Genomic DNA, 20,807 nt, shown 5'->3' on the forward strand with positions numbered 1-20,807 from the left:
TTGGAGGGCATGCTGGCCTACTCTGTGTTACTGAGACACTGAAAAAATTCAGCAAAGAGATGGTCAGGAACTAGTCCCGAGGGCTGATGAAACAGGAGCTCCAGCTCTCCGACCAGAGGGCCGGATATAAACAAATCATTGCTGTGTGCAGCTATTATTCCTGGTTTTTCTGCTGGTCCTTGCCTTCCAACACCCTTCTGTCATTGCAGGGAGCAACATAATCAGGTGTTTGGGGGTAAAATTCAGTACGGGAGACGGAGCCCCCCTGGTCAGGTTTTCTCGTTACTGTGCATGTGCAGTACGACCTGTGTGACGTCATGGACGTGTCACTCCACGTCCACTACTACCACTGGTCTGTTCTGTCATGATGGTGAAGCTGATGCCCCGCTCAGCCTGCTACCTGCCAAGGTGTGCAGCATGGAGTACTTGGGCCCTACCACCCTCGAGAACATTGAAGCTGACCTGGTGCTGAGTGACGAGGATGAGATGACTCAGAGTGACTGGCCAAAGCTACCACCAAATAGTAACAATGTCTCGCTAGCTGGGGAAGTACCTACGGAACCAGCACTACCTGTACCTGCCGCATCTCACCTCGTTGGCCAGGCTTCTTCCTCCGTCAAGCGCCCCGGACATAACACCTCGGACAGCAACAGTGAGCCTTCATCCCCTGCTACCACATCCTCCAAGTGGCAGGAGACTTCTGGTTCTCTGCAGAAGGCAACCGCCCTTGGATCCAACACTCCTCATCTCCCCCAGCTTGTTCAATCTCCCCAAGTTTCGCTGTTGTTTCCTGCCTCTATGCCTCTGGCGTTTGCACCCAGGCCTGACTACATTAAGCTTTTATTCAAAGACAACCCAACTGTGAACATCAAACTTCGATGGTTGTCTGAGGTCAACTGTGTTTTTAACCTTGACTGTACTCAAGTAGAGGTCAAGATGTCTGCCATAACTTCCTGTTTTGTCTTCATCTCCAGACGCCGCAGGGACATCATAGATGGCGTAACTAAAGGAGAGTTCCTATCCCTTGCTTTGCAAATTCAAGACTAACCTGAGAGGCCTCACAAGTTTCCTAATTACCTCCTTACATGTTGTCCTGTCTGCATTGATCCCAACGTGGCCAAGGAGCTGCCAGGTATCTACTCAGCCCAATGTTTCCACCAGAATGGCACCCCTATCAGCCAGCTGGTAGTCATCTGGAGCCTTCCTCACCTGCCACCAACAATTGTCACCTTCAGCTTCCTTCCCTGCCCCCCATCTTGTGAGTTTTTCAAGATGAAGGACGAGCAACTGTGGTGCTTTCGATGCTGGGGCATTGGTCACATGTCCTGGTATTGCTCTGCGCCAGAACAGTGTGCATAGTCCTCTGGCCATCACGACTCTCGGACGTGTCCTCACCGACCCCCTCCACCTGCTTCTGATACTGCCTCGATGCAACCCAACCCGCCACCTTCAGATACCTTGCACCAGAAATGTCCCCGACGTCATCAAGAAGGGGTTAATGTTTGGCATGGCTGCACTAGATGCAGGGATAACCCTGCCCCGGTTGCTAAGGGCGGGACTCCACTAGCGTCACTGCCACCACGACTCCACCCTGCCTCTTCCCCTGCCTCCACTGTCAGTTTGGACTCAGCTGCAGTCACTGAACTTCATGATGCTGTTGCCACTCTCAGGACTCGGATTAGCTCACTTATGGCACGTTTAGATGCAATAGAAGCCTACATTGATGGCTTGGTTAGCAAGCAAGCCACACATGAGACATTAAATTCACTGGTTGAATGACAACAAGGCATCATTACGACCGTCACCACCCTTCCAGAGGAGCTGGACTCCAATGTCACTCCCAATGGACGACTGAATTCTCCCCCCAGGGAGTCTTCCCCTCGTGGCACACCGCATAGCACATTTCATGCCACCACCACTTCCTCATCTGGCCCGCAAACGTCATGGCAAAGTTCGGTAACATGGCACAACTGCATGTCATCTCTTGGAACGCTTGTAGTGTTACTAACCGGTCTAAACTTACTGCACTCAAAGGATATGTATACAGTTGCCACCTGGATGTCATTTTTATTCAGGAATCTTTTGTTGGTTGTGTGCCACTCGGGTTAGAGGCACCCACACTCAGTGGTTGTTTCTTACGTCCATTGAATTAGGAATAGACTTGTCACGCACGTCCACTCCTCCATCCAGCACTGTTTTCTCCAAAGCTCTGTAGATGACGAGACAACCTTGCAGCTTCTTGAGGTCTCCATTGCAGGTGGCACAATTCGGTTGTGCAACGTGTACTCTGTGCCAGGCAGGTTGAATACAGCTGCTCTCCCTACTCCCACCATCCGTGGCATGATATACATGGGGGATTATAATGCCCGACACCCTGCTTTGGAGGACCTTTCTGCCTCCGTTAACCATAACGGGACTAAACTTCTTGAGTATATTCATCATAATCAGCTTACCTGCTGGGACACTGGTGGGGCCACACACTCTTGAGGAGGCACATTAGATTACGTCCTTACTTCAGGCCTCGTGGTGTCCTGGGTCAGGTGTTCATCTATCTCTGCGCTCTTCTCTGATCACATTGCTCTCAGCCTTCATTATTCCCTTCCTGCTACACCTTCTCCTGTACACAGATGCATTAGCATTGTAATCCCACCCAAGTAATGCCCTACACACATCTCCTATATGACGAACCTTCTTCCCACGTTTGACCTCATGATGTCAATACCTGGACACTGTATAATCGCATCGCTCAGGCAGAGAGGAAGGCGGTGGAAGACGGTTTTGCCTTTCAAAGACGACCTTCCCCTGAGAGTCTCCATCGGTATCGATTGTCGAGGGATCTGGTTGCTCTCCAGCACTGCGTTTATACCGATTCGTGGCATAAACTTACCGATAGCATCAACCATCAAACTACTTTGGTTCCATATGGCGCCTTATCAACAAGGTTGTTAAGAAGTCCCCAAGTGTCCTCCACCACAGTCCGGCACAATACGCACAGGATCTTGTAGATGCCTGGTCTGCACAGTCACGGGCTTGCGCCCTTCCTGTACACACACAGGACGTGCTCTCCAACCAGTAAAACTTTTGTGCACTCCGTCTCACCACCGCTTTGCTGAGGACAGATGATGAGGATTGTGTAGCTATAACTGACCCAGAACCGCGATGGGCTCTCGCCAGGGGTAGGGTAACGGCTCCAGGTGATGATGGCATCATTCTTACCATCCTCCATGTCCTCCTGAAAGTTCCTGGTAATCCCCTTCTCCAGCTGTTCAACCTTTGCATCCATCTGGGATACGTGCCACAAGCCTGGACACACAATACAACTGTGCCTATTTCTAAACCTGGCACTGATAAATTCCAACCTGTTTCCCTCACCTCCTGCTTCAGTAAAGTACTAGAATGCATCCTCCTCACAAGACTCTTGTTTAGGCTGCAGGACAAGCTCTTGCCCTGACTGTACGGCTTTTTACCACAGCGAGGGACACATCACTGCCTCATGGAGCTATACACCCTCCTATCCCCCACTGGTGTAGTGGCCTTCATTGATTTAAAGAGTGCATTTGATGTTGCCAACAGAGACATCATCCTTGACAAGCTGGTGGATTTTGGAGTTAAGGGAAACTTGCTGTGATGGATACGTGGTTACCTGGCTAATAGGTATTCTTGTGTTCTTTTTAAGGGTGCATACAGCACTGCTAAGGATTTCGAGCTTGGTACTCCACAGTGGTGTCTTTAGTCTTCTTTTGTTTAATATCCTCATACATCGTCTACTCACCCTCCTTCCTGACATCCCTGGAACCACGATTACTTGCTATGCTGATGACATCTGTATTCACTCAAATTTCCCAGCAGATCTGCAACGTTTCCTTCACTTGCTTCACGAGTCGGCTTCCAAATGTGGACTCATTATCTCTCCAGAAAAGAGTAGAATCTTCACTTCCTGTCCAGCAAGAACACTGCCTGTCTTCTCTGTTGGGGATTGTGTTATTCCTCTGTGCATGCAGTACCTTTATCTGGGGGTGCCTGTACGGATTTCTCCCTCCATTCCTGCAAGACAACGAATGCATCCGATTGTTCAGGATCTGCTAACCTGGCTACAGTAGTGCCTGAAACCTCTCAAGTGGCCCAAATATTATGCTGCCAGGGTGTGTATTCCTATAGCACGAACGATATACACAGTGTTCATTCGATCAGTTGTTGATTATCTCTCCCCTGCTCTTTGTCAACTTTCCATTACAGTCTTACAACCTCTTGAGAAGGTCCAAAACGCAGTAATGAGACTCATCCTGGGCTGCTCTGGCTCAACCAGAACTGTCAACATGCAACTTGAACTCAACCTTCCACCACTTGTGTAGAGAATATACTCTGTGGTTACATACTTCAGCGTAAAGTGTCTGCATTATCCTCACCTTTCTCCTCACTACTCTCACATCATTTGGACTTCCCTTGATCCCACTGCACCAAGGCCTCTGCTTCGCAGTAGTGGCTGCACACTAGTTAATACTGTTTGTTTAAACGTCCAACGGCTAAATATCAATGTACTGATGCCTGCTGAGGAGGTGGACTATGGCATTCCATCTTGGCAGACCCCTGTGCCTGCTGTCTCATTCACTCCGGCCTCCAAGACTGATCTGCCTCAGCTTCAGAAACAGCTAGCTTTGGAGACCATAGCCAGGCTGCCATCTTCCCTCCCTTCGGCCCACCATATCTATACTGACTGATGACTCCCTGCAGGAGGATGGCAGTGCTGGCTGTACTGTATTTTCCCCAAGTCTGGACCCACCTCAAGGGGGCTGGTTGGGGTGTCGACGGCCAACCTCATCGAGCTCTACATATTACAAACTACATGAACCCCTGTTTGCAGTTACTTTATTAATACGGATGAACAACAGTTGTTTGATCGTCTGTGACTCACAGCTGGCCCTCCATGCCCTCTCCTCTCCCAGGCCCGCATATCAACACCTCGTTATGCAGATACTCTGTCAATTGGCCACTGTCCGCGATCGTTCGCTCGTGGTGCACTTTCTGTGGATTCCCTCTCATATTAGTCTCACAGCCAACAACACCACTGAGCTCCTTGCAAGGACTGCCTGTGGACTGGATCCGCCCACTGTCGGTGCTACTAATGCCTTCCCCATTTGTTACAAGCAGATAATATGCAGAGCAGTCTGCTCCCCTATTCTCCACCGTAGAAATGCTGAGAGGGCTCACAGTGCACGATTTCCCCTGTACTCACCTCACATATGGCCGCATGGCACCGGAATAGGTTTGTCGCCTTTGGGCATAATAAATTAATCAAATCAAATCAATCTCCAGCTCTCTCTGTCATCAACTTTCCATCCACCTTGGGAGTAATGCCCTGCTCGACTGGTGCTACAGTCTACTCCTGCATTTCCAGCTCTCTTAGCCAAGATCAAGGTAGTTCTCTTGATCTTGTCTTATACATATGTACAGGTACACACACACACACACACACACACACATATATATATATATATATATATATATATATATATATGACAAGATCAAGAGCAGTACCTTGATCCTGGCTAAGAGAGCTGGAAAGGGGAGTGGAGAGCTCGACATCAGCTCACTGTCACCCATCTGCGGCTCGCGAGCAATTGAGAGCTGAAAAATCTCCACGTGACGTCATAATGCTTGATGTGCAGCACGGACGCATTTTTGTCAGAAAGTGTCCCGACATATGGGCTTTCCTCTCAACATTAAGCCACCACACCCAGTGGCGTACCGAGGGGTGTAGCCATGCGGCCATTGCCCCCCCCCCTCTTTTGCAAGAATCTCATCTCATCTCATTAGCCGTTTGAGTGTCCACTGCAGGACCTGCCTATCCCAACCAAAGTGGGGACGATACAGCCAATGTATGTCTACCATGTGGCTTAGGATGTATGGCAGAGATTGTATGTGGGGTGAGAAGTGCTTGTAAATGTAACTAGTGTTGGAGTGGCTTTGGATATGTGTGTAGTCTGTGAACCAAGTGTAATTGGCCCGCCAAGCCGAATGGGTGCAAGCATACTTTATAGTATGCGACACTGGTTCAACCACAGCACCCCTTATGTCCACCAATGCAGTATGTAGCCTGAAGAACGCTCCCAAAGTTTATTACCCTGGCGGGGCACGAACCCTCGTTCTTCAGTGTACAAAAACGGACACTTTCCCACTGTACCACAGAGGCTCCTTTACAAAAATATATCTATATCTATATCTATCTATCTATCTATCTATCTATCCCATTGGAGCCCGGTGTCCGGAATATTGGACAGAACTGGGATTTTTAAAGTGTTTTTAAAATAGGGAACCCCCGGGTAGGGACCTTTGAGCTTCGCAACTATGAACCTATAGGCGGAGGGCGGTACGCTTAGTACCCACCCAGTGCCATGCCTCACCCAGCACCCCTGGGATCCAATGGGATATATATATATATATATATATATATATATATATATATCTATATATATATATATATATATATATATATATATTAGATTAAATATATTAAATGTGAACATTAAAATAATACTTTCTCAGTTTACTTAAATTCCCCCTACCTACATATACTGACAACAAAAACAGTTTTATAATCCAGCTTAAATAATGCATAACTGAATAAACTGCTTATGTAATATACTCAGTGGTATCTCAAAAACGACAGTTTTCTGATTTTATCCACTGGTTGCTATGAGAACTGCTCATCAGCCTCATCTGGTTCACCTGAATTATCAGGAAGAAAATTATGTTGGATATGTCTTCTCTTTAACTGTTTTGTAATTAAGACTAATACAGTGATTAAATTATCATAATTTTTAAATCTTATTCTTATTAGTTTATTACAGTTGTAAAGTTGTTTGATCGAAATGTGAGCGTTTGAATTTTAGTAGTATAAGATTATTGGAGAGACTGAATCATAACTCAGTGGCACAGAGTACTTAAAAATGACTTAAGAATATGCTATATTTATGTAATACACCCATTCCATGTGGCCTCAAAATTATCATAAAATTGGCCAAAATGCAGAATTTTCTCGGAGGGGGTGGGTGGGTTTACAGCACCCACCCGAACCCCCCAGCTGTACGGGCTCGCTGCGCTCGCCAACTTTCTGGGTACGCCACTGACCACAACCGTTACCACTCTCGGTGATTTACCGTCACCCCACCACAAAGCAGCCCTGACGTCACGAAGGAGGGAGTGTGGGCTATCACGGTGCTCAAGGTCACAGTTTTCCTTTCCTATCAGCTTCGCCGCATTGCCTGGTGCCTGAGTGTATCTCGGCTACATCACAGTCTACTCTGCCCAATCAACGCCTTCCATGAAGGAGGAGTTTGCCGCCACATGCTACGTTAGTCTGCCTTCCAGAGAAGACCCGTTTTCTACCTACAGTATACTGTGACTATTATTGTTTTATGTCAATATGCATATATTTTCTTATTTATTCTAACCATTCCACTCCTTTCATAGAGACTGTGTGCTTTGAGATTGTGTACTTTCTCTACAGATTGTGATTATATTATTCATTTAATTTTGTTCATTACATTAGTCTTCATTATTTTTCGTTTGCCACTCCTACTTCATTCCATTATCTCCAAGTTACCTTCAGATTTCCCGGTACATAACTCATTTACTCCCATTCACATTCATTGTATATAAACCATACACCATGTCACATAAAAGTTTAGACAGGTCAGCGAAATTCAAAGACAGTTCACCTATGGCATTGACACGTTATTTCATCTTTTGACATTCCCCTGTAATGAAGTGACTAACCAAATAGTTTGCCAGATGATTTGATCAAATAATAATTGGCGAAGCACGGAGTAGATTGGCAGACAATAAAAAAAATGGATAGTGTAATATGTCAGTTTGCAGCTGGTATAGTCTCAAACATTATGTAGACTGCCGGTTTATTGTTCAAGTCTTTCAATATCACAACATATGTCAATCATTTCTGTTAGGTCAGTCGAACAGATGTGACAGTGCCATTCCATATGTGTTGTTATTTTATGAGATTTGTCATATAGGTAGGTTACTATGTTTCAACAAGTACTTTTTTTTTTTGACTGAATGAATGAAGGAAAAACAAAGGAAATAATAATAATAAAAAAAGTCCATGTGCCTAAAGGCATCCTCCATTCATAAAATATAACAACTGGATTGAAATAAAAGTGGATTAAATGTTTGTGGGAAGCAACTCCTAGGACGTGAATTCCAGAGAGTAGTAGTTCTGGGGATAAATGAATTTTGATAAGCAGAGGTTCTGCATTGCGGGGGAGAGAATGTGAGTTCATGGGCTCTCCCAGCTGCCCAAGTATTCCGGGAGAAAATGTGGAGGCACAATTGATGTAAGTTCGTCAGAGCACTTACGGTAAAAATAACGGTAAAACAGAGTTAAAGAAGCAACATCTCTACGTACTGATAATGGAGGAAGGTCCTGCATAATTTCAAGATTATTCATTAATCTAATAGCTTTATTTTGAATTTTGTCCACCTGCGTCAGTGCAACCGATCCACATCTACTCCACAGTGGCGAACAGTATTCGACATAAGAACGCAGATGACTTTTACATATTGTGGCCAACTGCTCGTCAGTGAAGAATTCACGAACTCTGTACAGAAGTTAGAAGCATTTTTAGCCAGAGGTTTAACATAAGCTGTCCAGCTTAGGTTAGTGTTTAGTGTGACACCTAGGATATCAATTGTAGTGGATATGGGAATATTGACATCATTTAAAATTAAGTGGGAGTCTGAGGGATTCTTTCTGTTGGAGAAATTAATGTATTTAGTTTTCTGAGCATTAAATGAGATTAGATTTGTTTGTCCCCATTGATTAATTTTAGAGAGGTCCTGACTCAGAGAAGCAGTATATATGTGAAAAGGTGTATTTCTCCATATACCATTCATTGTTTATCATTCATAGTAGTATTTTCATTTATTTATCTATTTTCTTTCTCCCTCTATTAATGAATATATTAAGCAAGGAGCTCTCTCTCCAACTGCATATGACAGAGAACATGATAATGTAAGTGATGATGGCGTAACGTGCCTCTGTCGTGAAAAATCGTATTCTAAATTTCAAGCAACTTCTTTGACTACTTCAACTGTTACAGTTACTACTCCTACCACGCTTATATAGTACTGGTTTACAAGTGGTTACAGGGAGTGGACTATAGCACCATTCGAATAGGGTGGATAGGGAGAGCTGGAGCTCCCGTTTCATCGGACCCTGGGACTAGCGCCTGAACATTCCCCTTTTCTGAACGTTTCGGTGTTTTAGTAACACAGAGGGTAGGCCAACATACTCTCAAATGTAGTTTCCTCCAACTGTCAACACAAAACAATAAGCACATTACACACCACACTCAATCTTCTTAAAAAAAAAAAAAAAATGGTATCTCATCATCCACTTCTCGAAGTTCCCGAAGGGTGGGTGGGGGGACCATAAAAGTTCCTATCATCCGCCCCTCTCCCGGTGAGGACCAAGAGAGATTCTTGGAACCATTGTCTGACATTAAATCCTGCAACATTCGCAGCCTTTCCACTAATTTTCTTCCTCTTGAACACCACCTCTCTTCCTTTAAACCTCACCTCTTCCTTATTGATTCAGCTGTCTGAGGCGAATGATGGCAAACTCTTCTTTGTATCCTCCTACTTTCTCTATACCTCATAGCCAAAGGTGGTTGTTGTGTGGATGTTGAAAATATATCTTCGACAACATATCTCGCTCTTGTGTTCCTGAGCTTGATTATTCTGAATTCTCTGCTCTTTGGCTTCAGCAATCCTGTCATTCCCTGATTACATATATCTGTGTTGTTTATTTATCCCCTAATACTATGAAAAATTCTTCTACTCTCTTACAACTAAGAAATTTCCGTCTGAAATTTCCGTTCTAGATGATTTCAACGTTCACCACCAACTTTGGCTCTTCCTTCCTCTCATTGATCCACCAGGTGAATAAGCCTACATCATTTCTATCCTTAATGACATAGAGCAGCTTGTACAGTACCCATATCCCTGACCGCCCTGGAGAGAGTTTCAACATACCTAATCTTTTCCTTATAACTAACCCTTCTGCTTATGTAATCAATCTCCCCCCCCACTAGGCTCCGTCACTCACAACCTTATCACCTTGACCTGTTCCAACTCTCCAGCAAGGCCTGTGGACCCTCCCAGGAAGCGGTGACGTTGGCACTTTGGAGCTGCTGCTTGGTAGATCCTCAGGATGTAGTTCTTTGATTATCCTTGGTATGATTATTGCATCCACGGCCAAAAGTCATCTGAGGTTATTCTCTATTGCATGGAAGCATACATTCCTTACTCTTATCCTGTGGCTAATGCAAAAATCTTTAGTTTAATCACGCTTGTTCTATTGCTGTCCACAACAAGGAGAGGGCCTTGAAAAGGTACCGGAGCCAACCCACTCCTGAATCCCATCTCTTGTATGTTTCTGTCTGGAATCGTGCTACGTCTGTCCTTTGCTCCAGAGAAAGTAATTTCATTCATATTAATGTTCAGAAGTCTCCAACTTATATTCTTCCCACTTCTTCTGGTACCTTGCCAAAAAACTTTCTAACAACTTTACCTCGTCATCCTTCCCTCCTCTTTTCTACTCTGATGACTTTGTGGCTGAATTCTGTCTCTTCTATGCTTCAGCCAGGAATAGTGCTAAGTTTGTCCTTTGATCTGCAAAAAATAATTTCATTCATATTAATTGCTCTGCGCACTCCAACTTATATTTTCCACACTCCTTCTGGCACCTTGTGAAATCCATTCCTTCTCTCTACTTTCTGCTCTGATGACTCTGTGGTTGTTCTTCTACCGATAAAGCAGAACTCTTTGGTCAGACTTTCTCATCCAATTCCACCTTAGACGATTCCGGTGCTGTTCCTCCAACCCTTCCCCCCCTCTGACTTCCCCATGGCAGACATTAAAATTAATTCAAGTGATGTGCTTCTGCCATCACTGGCCTCAAGGCTTATGGGCTTGATGGGGTCGCTCTTGTTGTACTCAGTTACTGTGCTTCTGTGTTTACACCCTTTGTCTGACAACTTGTATCTTTCCTTCTTCCTGGGAGTTTCCTGTCATTCAGCCTGTCCAAAAGAAGTGTTACCATTCCCAGCCCTCTAACTATCGCCCAGTTACTTTAACATCCTGTATTTCTAAAGTTTTTGGCATTACTCAAAAAAAAATAAAGCACCTTTCCTATCATAACCTTGTTTCTGATCATCAGTATGGGTTCCGCCAGGGAAGCTCAACTGGAGATCTTCTCACCTTCCCTTCAGACTTCTGGTTATCCTCCTTTCTGGACAGTGGTGAAATATTTGCATTGCACTTGACATTTCAAAGGCTTTCGATCGAGTCTGGCATCAGTCTTCAATTTCCAAACTGCCTTCTTATGGTGTCTATTTAATCTGCGTTTTCATCTCTAGTTTTCTTTGTAGTCGTTCTGCAGCTGCTGTTGTAGAGACCACCGTTCTTCTCCTAGGGCTATCAATATTGGTGCTGCTCAATGTTCTGTTCTATCACCAGCTTTCTTCCTTCTATTCATCAGTGACCTAAGCTGTACATCAAACCCTATTCGCTCATATGCTGATCACTCCACCCTTCACCTTTCCATCTGCTTCCCGCAGCATCTATCTCAACAGTTACTTCGGCAAACAGGGGATAAGGCTATGGCACACAGTATCTGGCCTGGCTCATATATCTGAGGTAAAAGTAATCTTGTTGTTTTTAATGCATCAAGAACTCAGTTCTTGATCTTTTGACCCGTCACAATCTATCACAGGAATATCCTATAATTTTTAACAACACCCATCTCAATTTTGCATCTTCTTTGAACATACTCGGTGTTTCATTCTCTCGGGAATTATCTTGGAAAGACCAGGTTATTTCTCTTGTAAACTCCATGCCTTCTTTACTCCTGCAGAGTTGTTGACTTTGTGCATGGATTTTATTCGCCCCTGTGTTGAGTACAGCTTTCGTGTGTGAGGAGGCTTCCCGTATGCAGCTCCTCTCAACATTTCTTCTCATTAGCTTTCCACCTCTTACTGGCTCCAATTAAACTCTGTCTCTTCGCCGGACTGTTGAATCTTCATTCAATTTCTATCGCTACTTCATTGGTGACTTTTCCTTTGAACTATCTGCATGCATCCTTCCATCTCTACAGGGGGCCCGTCTATTAGCAAATTCTCATGCCTTTTTACTGCAGCTTTCTAATGCAATGTTAACCTTTAATACCACTCCTTCATTTGTGCAGCAGGTTAGCTGTGGAACTGTCTTTGTTTATTTCCTACTGCCTAAGACATCCAGTCCTAAAAATGCTACCACCGGCAAGGAAGGGCTGGCAGCACAGGGTCCCCCCAGTCGCTATGAAGCGACTGTGCCGGCAGCGACCGTTGCAGTTTCCAATCATGCTCATCAGCAGAGAAGTGCAGGTGCAGCATTATTTTTCACAATATCCGTGGTCTCAGTACCAATCTAAACTCAGTTCATTTTCTTCCTACAGTCTATATCCCCTCTGGCCCTATTCCTCACAGAACCACAAATCTATCTCTCTACTGAAACATCTCCATTTTGTTTTCCTGGTTACCATCTCACAAACTTCCGTAACAAGGGCGGCACCTGTTGTTATATCAAATCTCAATATGCAGTTCACACTGTTTTAAACTTCACTTCAGCTAATTTTGATTACTCACTATAAACTATATTATCGAAATATTACAAAATATATCTGTGTAGTATATCGCTTCCCCAGTGCTTCTTCAGAACCCAGTGTATTTGACTCCATATCCACACAGCTGAGTAAACTTAACTTTGCCCTTAGCACCGAAATTATCATTTTGGGTGATATTAACGTACATAATGTTAGGACTCCATATTATAATTACAAATCATAATAGATAAATGGATAAATAGATAGACAGAGACAGATAGAAGCAGGAAGTCAGATGATGAGAAGGTATTGTGTCTGCGAGAATCAAGCAATGCTAAACATGCTTACACACTCTTAACTCAAGGAATGCTTTATAGACACACGACAGCACCTCGTGACCATACACACACATACACACATACTCACACACAGGCTTCTAGAACTTTCCAACCACAGTGTAACACACGTGACACGACCCCTGCTACACCAGAATTTAGGAAGTAGAGGCAGAAGGAGACAGGCCATAGAACCGGCAGGTAGTAGGGAGAAGGGCTTAGCAACATGGAAGAGAGAGAGAGAGAGAGAGAGAGAGAGAGAGAGAGAGAGAGAGAGAGAGAGCGGGACTCTATATTTCACTCATGTGTGAGAGACTTTGTTAATATTTCGAAGACAAATAAAAATAGTCCCATACTATTCTTTACCTCTCCTGTCATTGCATGGCAAATGGTAACGAAGATTATCTACTTACAAAGCTACTCACGTATAACAACCGCTCGTCCACAAGTCTAATATATATATAAAACCAATCTACAAAACATCACTACAAGAAGTTACTACAAAGTATTTTGACATTATTTGGTGGCAGCGGTGGGATGAAGACTGCCGCTACTTGTAGGAGCGTGTAGAAGATTATAGACGACTCGTGGAGTTGTTACTTGTAGTTGATTGTAGATGGTTGTAGTTCGTTGGTTCGTCGTAGAAATTGCAAGATTGTATCAGTATTTAGTTAAACTACTGGCAAGGCGTCCTGTGACCTCTTCACCTCTACATCGGCATGATGATCGGGGAGACGGAGGGGGCTGGTTGGAGAGAATACTATCAGGAGCTGGTTGTGAGTTGTTGGTTGTGAGACATATACATATATATATATATATATATATATATATATATATATATTTTTTCAATCTTGTATTTTGTAGGAATTCACTGTTGATTCGTAGACGAGGTTCGTATACGTTCGCTGCCAACCATATCTCACAATAACTTTGTCATGGAAATATTAACAAAGTCTCACACACGAGTGAAGTATAGAGTCTCGCTACCTACCTCCCTGTCTTGCTCTCTCTCTCTCTCTCTCTCTTCCATGTTGCTAAGCCCTTCTCCCTACTACCTGTCGGTTCTATGGCCTGTCTCCTTCTGAGCTCTGCTTCCTAAATTCTGGTGTAGCAGGGGTCGTGTCACGTGTGTTACACTGTGGTTGGAAAGTTCTAGAAACCTGTGTGTATGTGTGTGTATGGTCACTAGGCTTTGTTCGTATGCTATCTCGCTGACACACTACCTATATCATTCCCTGACTTGCTACTTCCTGTGTATTGTCAACATTTCCTCAGTTAACTTGCAAGATCATTTACCCTTCCCAGGCTTGCCTGGAGCTCTGTCTATTCATCTATCTATATATCATGATTTGTAATTATAATATGGAGTCCTAACATCTCAACCAGTGACCATCCGAACCAGTACCATCTCCACCAGTGCCATCTCAACCAGTGACCATTTCAACCAATACCATCTCAACCAGTACCAACTCAACCAGTCCCATGTCAGCCAGTATCATTCCAGTCAGTGACCACATCATCCGCCAGTGATCGTCTCAACCATTACTGTCTCAACCAGTGACTATTTCATCTTAGCCAGTGAACGACTCCATTAGTAACAACTGATCCATTGACCATGTTACTTTTTTTAATTACTGACCATTTCAGGGCGCGAAATGGGTAGTGTGCTATTCAGGTACCTTCGTTTGAACTTTTTACCCCTCGCTGGAATGTATGGAAGTTCCTGGACGGTTGCCACACATTTCTTTAAATTATTGGCGATCGTGTTGTCGCCTCATCATGTAGCAACGTGTGACAGATAACCGATCATATAACTATTTTTCGAGTGCTTTGAGTCTTGGGATATATCAGAGGACAGTTAGATCGGAGAGAGAGAGAGAGAGAGAGAGAGAGAGAGAGAGAGAGAGAGAGAGAGAGAGAGAGAGAGAGAGAGAGAGAGAGAGAGAGAGAGAGAGAGAGGCAAAAAATGAGTGGGGGAATCCGGGAGTTATCGAGAAAAATGGCATGTGATGAGGTGACGATTTTTTATTTCCCCTCTCCCTGTGAAGAGGCTGAAAAATGGGAAAGCGGCTGGGGCTGATGAGGTATATGCTGAGATGATTAAGTGTAGTGGAGAGTGGAATGAAGTGCTTGCTGAAGATATGTAAGAATGCATGGATGAGTGAAACTATGCCATCAGAGTGGAAAAAGGCTGTGACTGTACCCTCTCTCCCACCTTATCCTCTCTTCCATCCTCTTCCCCCACCCTCCCAACCCTCTTCCCTTTCTACATCTACCTCCCATCCCATCCCTGCACCTCCCTCCCTAAATTCACACGTAAGGTGAACCTGTTCAAGGAACGTCTTGCTAAAGGTGACCCCTATGATGTTTTGCAATCTGTCTACAGTGAGATAGCTGATATTTTCCAAAATTTAGAGGAAAGAGGTGAGTGCTTTATTGAATTTCTGAAACTACATCAAGAAAGCAACCAGAAATTGATGAAGCAACTGTTTATTTTTCTGAGTGTGATAATGCCCGATGGGAAGTGCTGTCTTCTATCAGGTGTTAAAAGGAAAGGTAGTAATGGTACGGTTTTGACCAGTGATGGTAATACGCAGTTAAAGGTAGAGGCTTTAAAACCTCCCAAGTTTGAGGGTGATATTAGAACATATCCTAGTTTTAAAGATGACTTCAACATCAATGTTGCTAAATATGGAAAAAAATCCTTTTGTTCTCCGTCAATGTCTTGGTGAGAAACCACTGAAAGTAATAACAGGATATGAGAAGAACTATGAACAAATGTTTAACATGTTAGACAAGGAGTATAGAGACCCGAGAAAACTCGTTGACATTGTTATAAATGACCTAAAGTCATTAAGGAAGATAGCTGACAGAGATGATCGAGGATTTGTTGATATGGTTGCTGTGGTAGAGAGATGTTACTTAGATTTGCAGAAGGTTAACCTGGATGGAGAAATGAACTCTGTCAGCCAAGAATTCAGAAACGTGAATGGATTATGACAGCTGACAAAATTTCCAATAGTGAGAAATTGTTTCCTGCATTGTTAAAGTTTCTTCAATGTGAGAAGAGAGTGATAGAATACTCAGAGTCAAGTGTTAGAAGTATGAGGGCAGACAGTTCGACTGTTTGCCATATAACAGGCCCAGAGGGGGCAGGAGAGTCACAGTTGTATGGAATGGTAAAAAAACTGCAGGAAGATCAGATAAGTACAAACAGAATGCTAAAGGAGATAAGAATTCAGTTTGTGAGCAACACCTTACATGTTAACAGGAAAACAAGTAAAAGATGTTGGATACATGATTTTGATGGACATGATATAAATGAATGTGGTAAATTCAGGTCCTTGAATAGCATAGAACGATTGGAAATAAGAGAAGGGGTATATGCTTTCGGTGTCTTGGTGAAAGACATGTGTCTCGGATATGTAGGTCTGGTTTAGTATGTGACGTAAAGGATGAAAGAGGGAATATCTGCGGTAAGAATCACCATCCATTGCTTCACGGGTCATTCAGTGATAATAATGTGACGGCCAATTCTGGTAATTGTAAGTGTGATAAGGCCAGGTTATCAGTTGGCACTATATACAGTATGGATCAACCTATCAATGTTTTGCGGGATTCTGGATCAGATATTACCTTAATCACTCATAGCATGGCCAAAAAATTGGGTATTAAAGGTGTAGATGTCATGATGTCCATGGTCAAAGTTGGGAATGTAACTGAAAAATGTGTCAGCAAAGAATACAATATATGTGTCCAGGATAATGCTGGTAATAACTATGAGCTGAAGGCTATTGGGATGGATGACATATCAGCACAGGTGCCTGTTGTGGACCTGTCCCAGGTATCTACCATTTTCCCTGATGTAAATATAGGAGTTATAGCCAGACCTAGTGGAAAGGTGGATATGCTGATTGATACAGATTATTGTGAATTACTGCCACAAGTAATTAGGACAAGGTAAATTGCAGTTGTTGAACTGTTTTGGATATTGCCTGAGAGGAAGACACCCTTTAATATATACCAACACTAGTGATACAAGCCACCTAACAGCCGTTGTGAATAAACTAGTTGTAAATTTGCAGCAGACTTCTTTACTGGTTGAAGAAACTGATGACTTGAAGAAGAGTTTAGACAAGTTTTTCAAGTTGGATATTGTTGGTACAGAATGTACTCCAAGATGCACTGGATGTCTTTGTAAAAGGTGTCCTGTAACTTAACACCATACTATGTAGGAGGAGCGTGAGCTCTACTTGATAGAGAGAGGCCTGAGTTATGACGATAGGAACAAAACGTGGGTTGCTTTGTACCCTTGGGTTAAAGATCCTTTCAAATTACCAAACAATTTCAAATCTGCCATGGCTCGATTGCAGTCTACTGAGAAGCGTTTACAGAGATTAGGTACTGAATACACTAAGGATTATCAAAGAGAGGTTGAAGACATGGTGTTCAGAGGAGTAGCAATCAAAATTGAAAAACAAGGATATCAAAGGGTATCGGGGTCCTGTACACTACATTCCACATCATGAAATTTTGAAACCTGGATCAACTTCTACTCCTGCTAGAAAAGTTTTTAACTCCTCAGTAAGCAGGGCATAGATTTAATGACTACTGGGCTAAGGGGCCCAACATGTTGAATAGTATCATGGGTGTCTTATTGAGATTTAGAGAGAATTACGTGGGCATTGTTGGTGATATCAGTAAAATGTACCATTCAGTTAAAATAAGTGAATTTGATCAACATGTGCATCTGTTTGTGTGGAGAGAGATGGACAGTTTGAAGGATCCAGATCACTATATGTTGACAACAGTAACTTTTGGCGACTGTCCTAGCGGCACTATCGCCACCATGGCTTTGAGATACACTGCTGAAATGAACAGAGATACATATCCACATGTGGCAAACATGATTAGAGAAAACACATACACGAATGATGTAATACACTCGGTTAGTGACATAGCTGAAGCATGTGTATTGATTTCAGATACTGAGACTGTATTAAGGGAAAGAAATTTTCATATAAAGCACTGGACAATGAGTGGAGAGTCAAATAATTTAGGAATAAATATTTCAGATGTTAATACCACAAAGGTACTAGGGTTGCAATGGATTCCTGTATGTGATGAATTTAAATTCAAGGTTTCTGTTAACTTTTCTAGAAAGGTCAAAGGTGCACGTCTTTCTCCTGATATGACAAAGGATCAATGCATGCTGGATTTTCTCCCGAATATAACCCGCAGAATGATTCTTGAAGTTGCATCTATATATGACACGATTGGTTTCTTGTTGCCTGTCACTTTGAAGGCAAAGTTGTTAATGAGGGAGATGATAATGAAAGGCACAAACGCTGGAAGGAGCAAGCCAGTTGATTGGGACGAACCACTTGAGGAAACAGTTGTGAAGGGGTGGCATAACTTCTTTATAAATTTGTATGATGTAGAAAATGTATCTTTCCCAAGATGCATGAAACCAGCAAATGCTGTTGATCAGCGAATGCTAATATTATTTTCAGATGGATCAAGGTTTGCATATGGATGTTGTGCATATGTAAGGCGTGAATTAAGTACAGGAGGTTATGAAGTATGTTTGATAGCATCAAAAAACCGTATTGCACCAATAAATCAAATAATTCCAAGGACGGAATTGTGTGGGGCAGTGCTGTCTTGTAGACTACGCAAGTGCATTGAAAGAGAACTTGGATACCAATTTAAGGCAGCGCTGCACATTGTAGACTCTATCATAGTACGCTCATAAATACAAAAAAGAATCCCATGGGTTCAAGACGTTTGTTGCATCTAGGGTAGCAGAAATTCAATGTCTGTTCTTACAGAATGGTGGTGGGTGGACTCAAAACATAACATTGCTGATTTTGTCACAAAACCTCGTGATCCGCACATGCTTAAGGGTAATTCAGTTTGGCAAAGGGGGCCAGACTTTTTGCATAGACCTCAGTCTGAATGGCCCATATGCCAAGGAGTTAAACATGAACTACCAGATAGAATAGCTATCACCTTAACCTGTGTAAAGGAAAATAACATATTACAAGAAGCTTTTAAGAGTCACTAATAGACTATTGTCATGTGCAAAAAACTAGGTCACTGAGGAATTTTTGTTGATCCATCGGCAGAAGATTTAAGAATAGCTGAAGAATGGTGGATAAGAGTAGTGCAAGAGAACATATTTGATTGGAAACAGGGATACAAAAGACTTGGACCTACTCTTTCAAATGGCATCATAGTTATCGGACAGTGGATTGCTAAGTGGATAAAGGACAATTGGAATCAAGAAAACTTCATATTATTGCCTGCCACCCATGCCTTTACAAAACTTTACATTTCTCATTTACATCAAATTGATCATGGTGGAATAGTCAACGCTAGCAAGGCTACAGTCAAGGTTTTGGGTTCCAGGAGCCCGCAGAGTAATAAAGTCAATAAAGAAAAAATGTGTGCTGTGTAGAAAAATTAACAAAGATTGAAGATCAGTGCATGGGTCAGGTTAGTAACGAAAGCATTAAACCTACACCACCATTTTATCACACTGCCACAGATTTGTTTCGTCCTTTTACAATAAAGGATACAGTAAAGCGCAGAACTCGTGGTAAATGTTTTGGGGTCATATTCACTTGCTTAACTTCCCGAGCTGTACATCTAGATTTGGCTGAAAACTATAGTACTGAAGCATTTCTGGGCACATTGAGAAGGTTTGTGAGCATTCGAGGTTACCCTACCATCCACTCCGATAATGGATCACAGTTAGTTCCTGCTAATAAAGAGTTACGGGAAGTAAGCAAGGTGCTAGACCTGATCATTATCTCTAACTTTGGATGCAACAAGGGAATGGAGTGGTCGTTCAGCAAATCTAGCAATGCCCCATGGCTCAATGGAGCATGTGAGAGTTTGATTAGGCTGGTGAAGGGTGGATTACTTAGAGCACTGGGAGTCAGTATTTTAACATTCAGTGAACTGCAAACTGTAATATATGAAGTGGCAAATTTACTGAATAGCAGGCCTATTGGAATGAAGACAGGGTGCAGAATAGAGCTCGGTGTATATTTGTGTCCTAATGATTTGTTACTGGGACACAACAATTCAGGAGTACCCACTGGAGTGTATGCCTTCATCGAGATCCCAAGAAAGCGTATGGACTTCATACAGAGTATAGTGAATTCATTCTGGAAAAGATGGCAACGGGATTACTTTCCCACCCTACTCGTTAGGCGGAAGTGGCATGTTGAAAAGAGAAACCTAAAGCCGGGGGCTATAGTACTTGTACAAGACTCTAATCCAGTGAGAGGAAAGTGGAAATTGGCCCAGGTGTCAAAGGCAGAACGAGGAAGAGATGGTAAGGTTAGAGAAGTACGACTTAGATACAAAATATGTAAACCTGGGGATAAGTATAGTGGTGTGAAGGACAGAATCATGCAAAGGTCTGTCCATAGACTTGTTGTACTACTCCCTGTTGAGGAACAGTGATGCTGTGGTTAATGCTACATTTTGCTGACCGTTATGTGGTGGCGGGAGTGTATCGTTATGATATTTGCTGGGTAGAGTTGTGCAGCTGACGTTCATGTACTCACTATGTGCTTCTAGTAGCTGAAACTACTGTTTTGCTAACGTCTAGATCAGTGCTTCTCAAACTATCTTATGTGGCGGACCGGCAGTTTTTTTTTTTTCAATGTGCAAGCGAAGCAAGCCAATCCAAGGGCAGTAAACAAGTCTTCCCAGTGTGCCATTGACCAGTACCATATTTGTGCCATATAATTAATTGTTTACGATCCGAGACATTCGTAGTAATATTCATGTATACAGGA

The 20,807-nt window shown here is 43.1% G+C and overlaps 1 pseudogene; it reads left to right on the forward strand.

Annotated features, from left to right (window-relative positions):
• Window positions 1-1,689: 1,689 nt before the first annotated feature.
• LOC145403308 (uncharacterized) lies at window positions 1,690-15,993 on the forward strand (annotated as a pseudogene).
• Window positions 15,994-20,807: the final 4,814 nt, after the last annotated feature.

Source organism: Coenobita brevimanus, chromosome 60 (genome assembly GCF_032717465.1).
Source record: "Coenobita brevimanus isolate Jiangsu-jjx chromosome 60, ASM3271746v2, whole genome shotgun sequence".
NCBI classification, from domain to species: domain Eukaryota; kingdom Metazoa; phylum Arthropoda; class Malacostraca; order Decapoda; family Coenobitidae; genus Coenobita; species Coenobita brevimanus.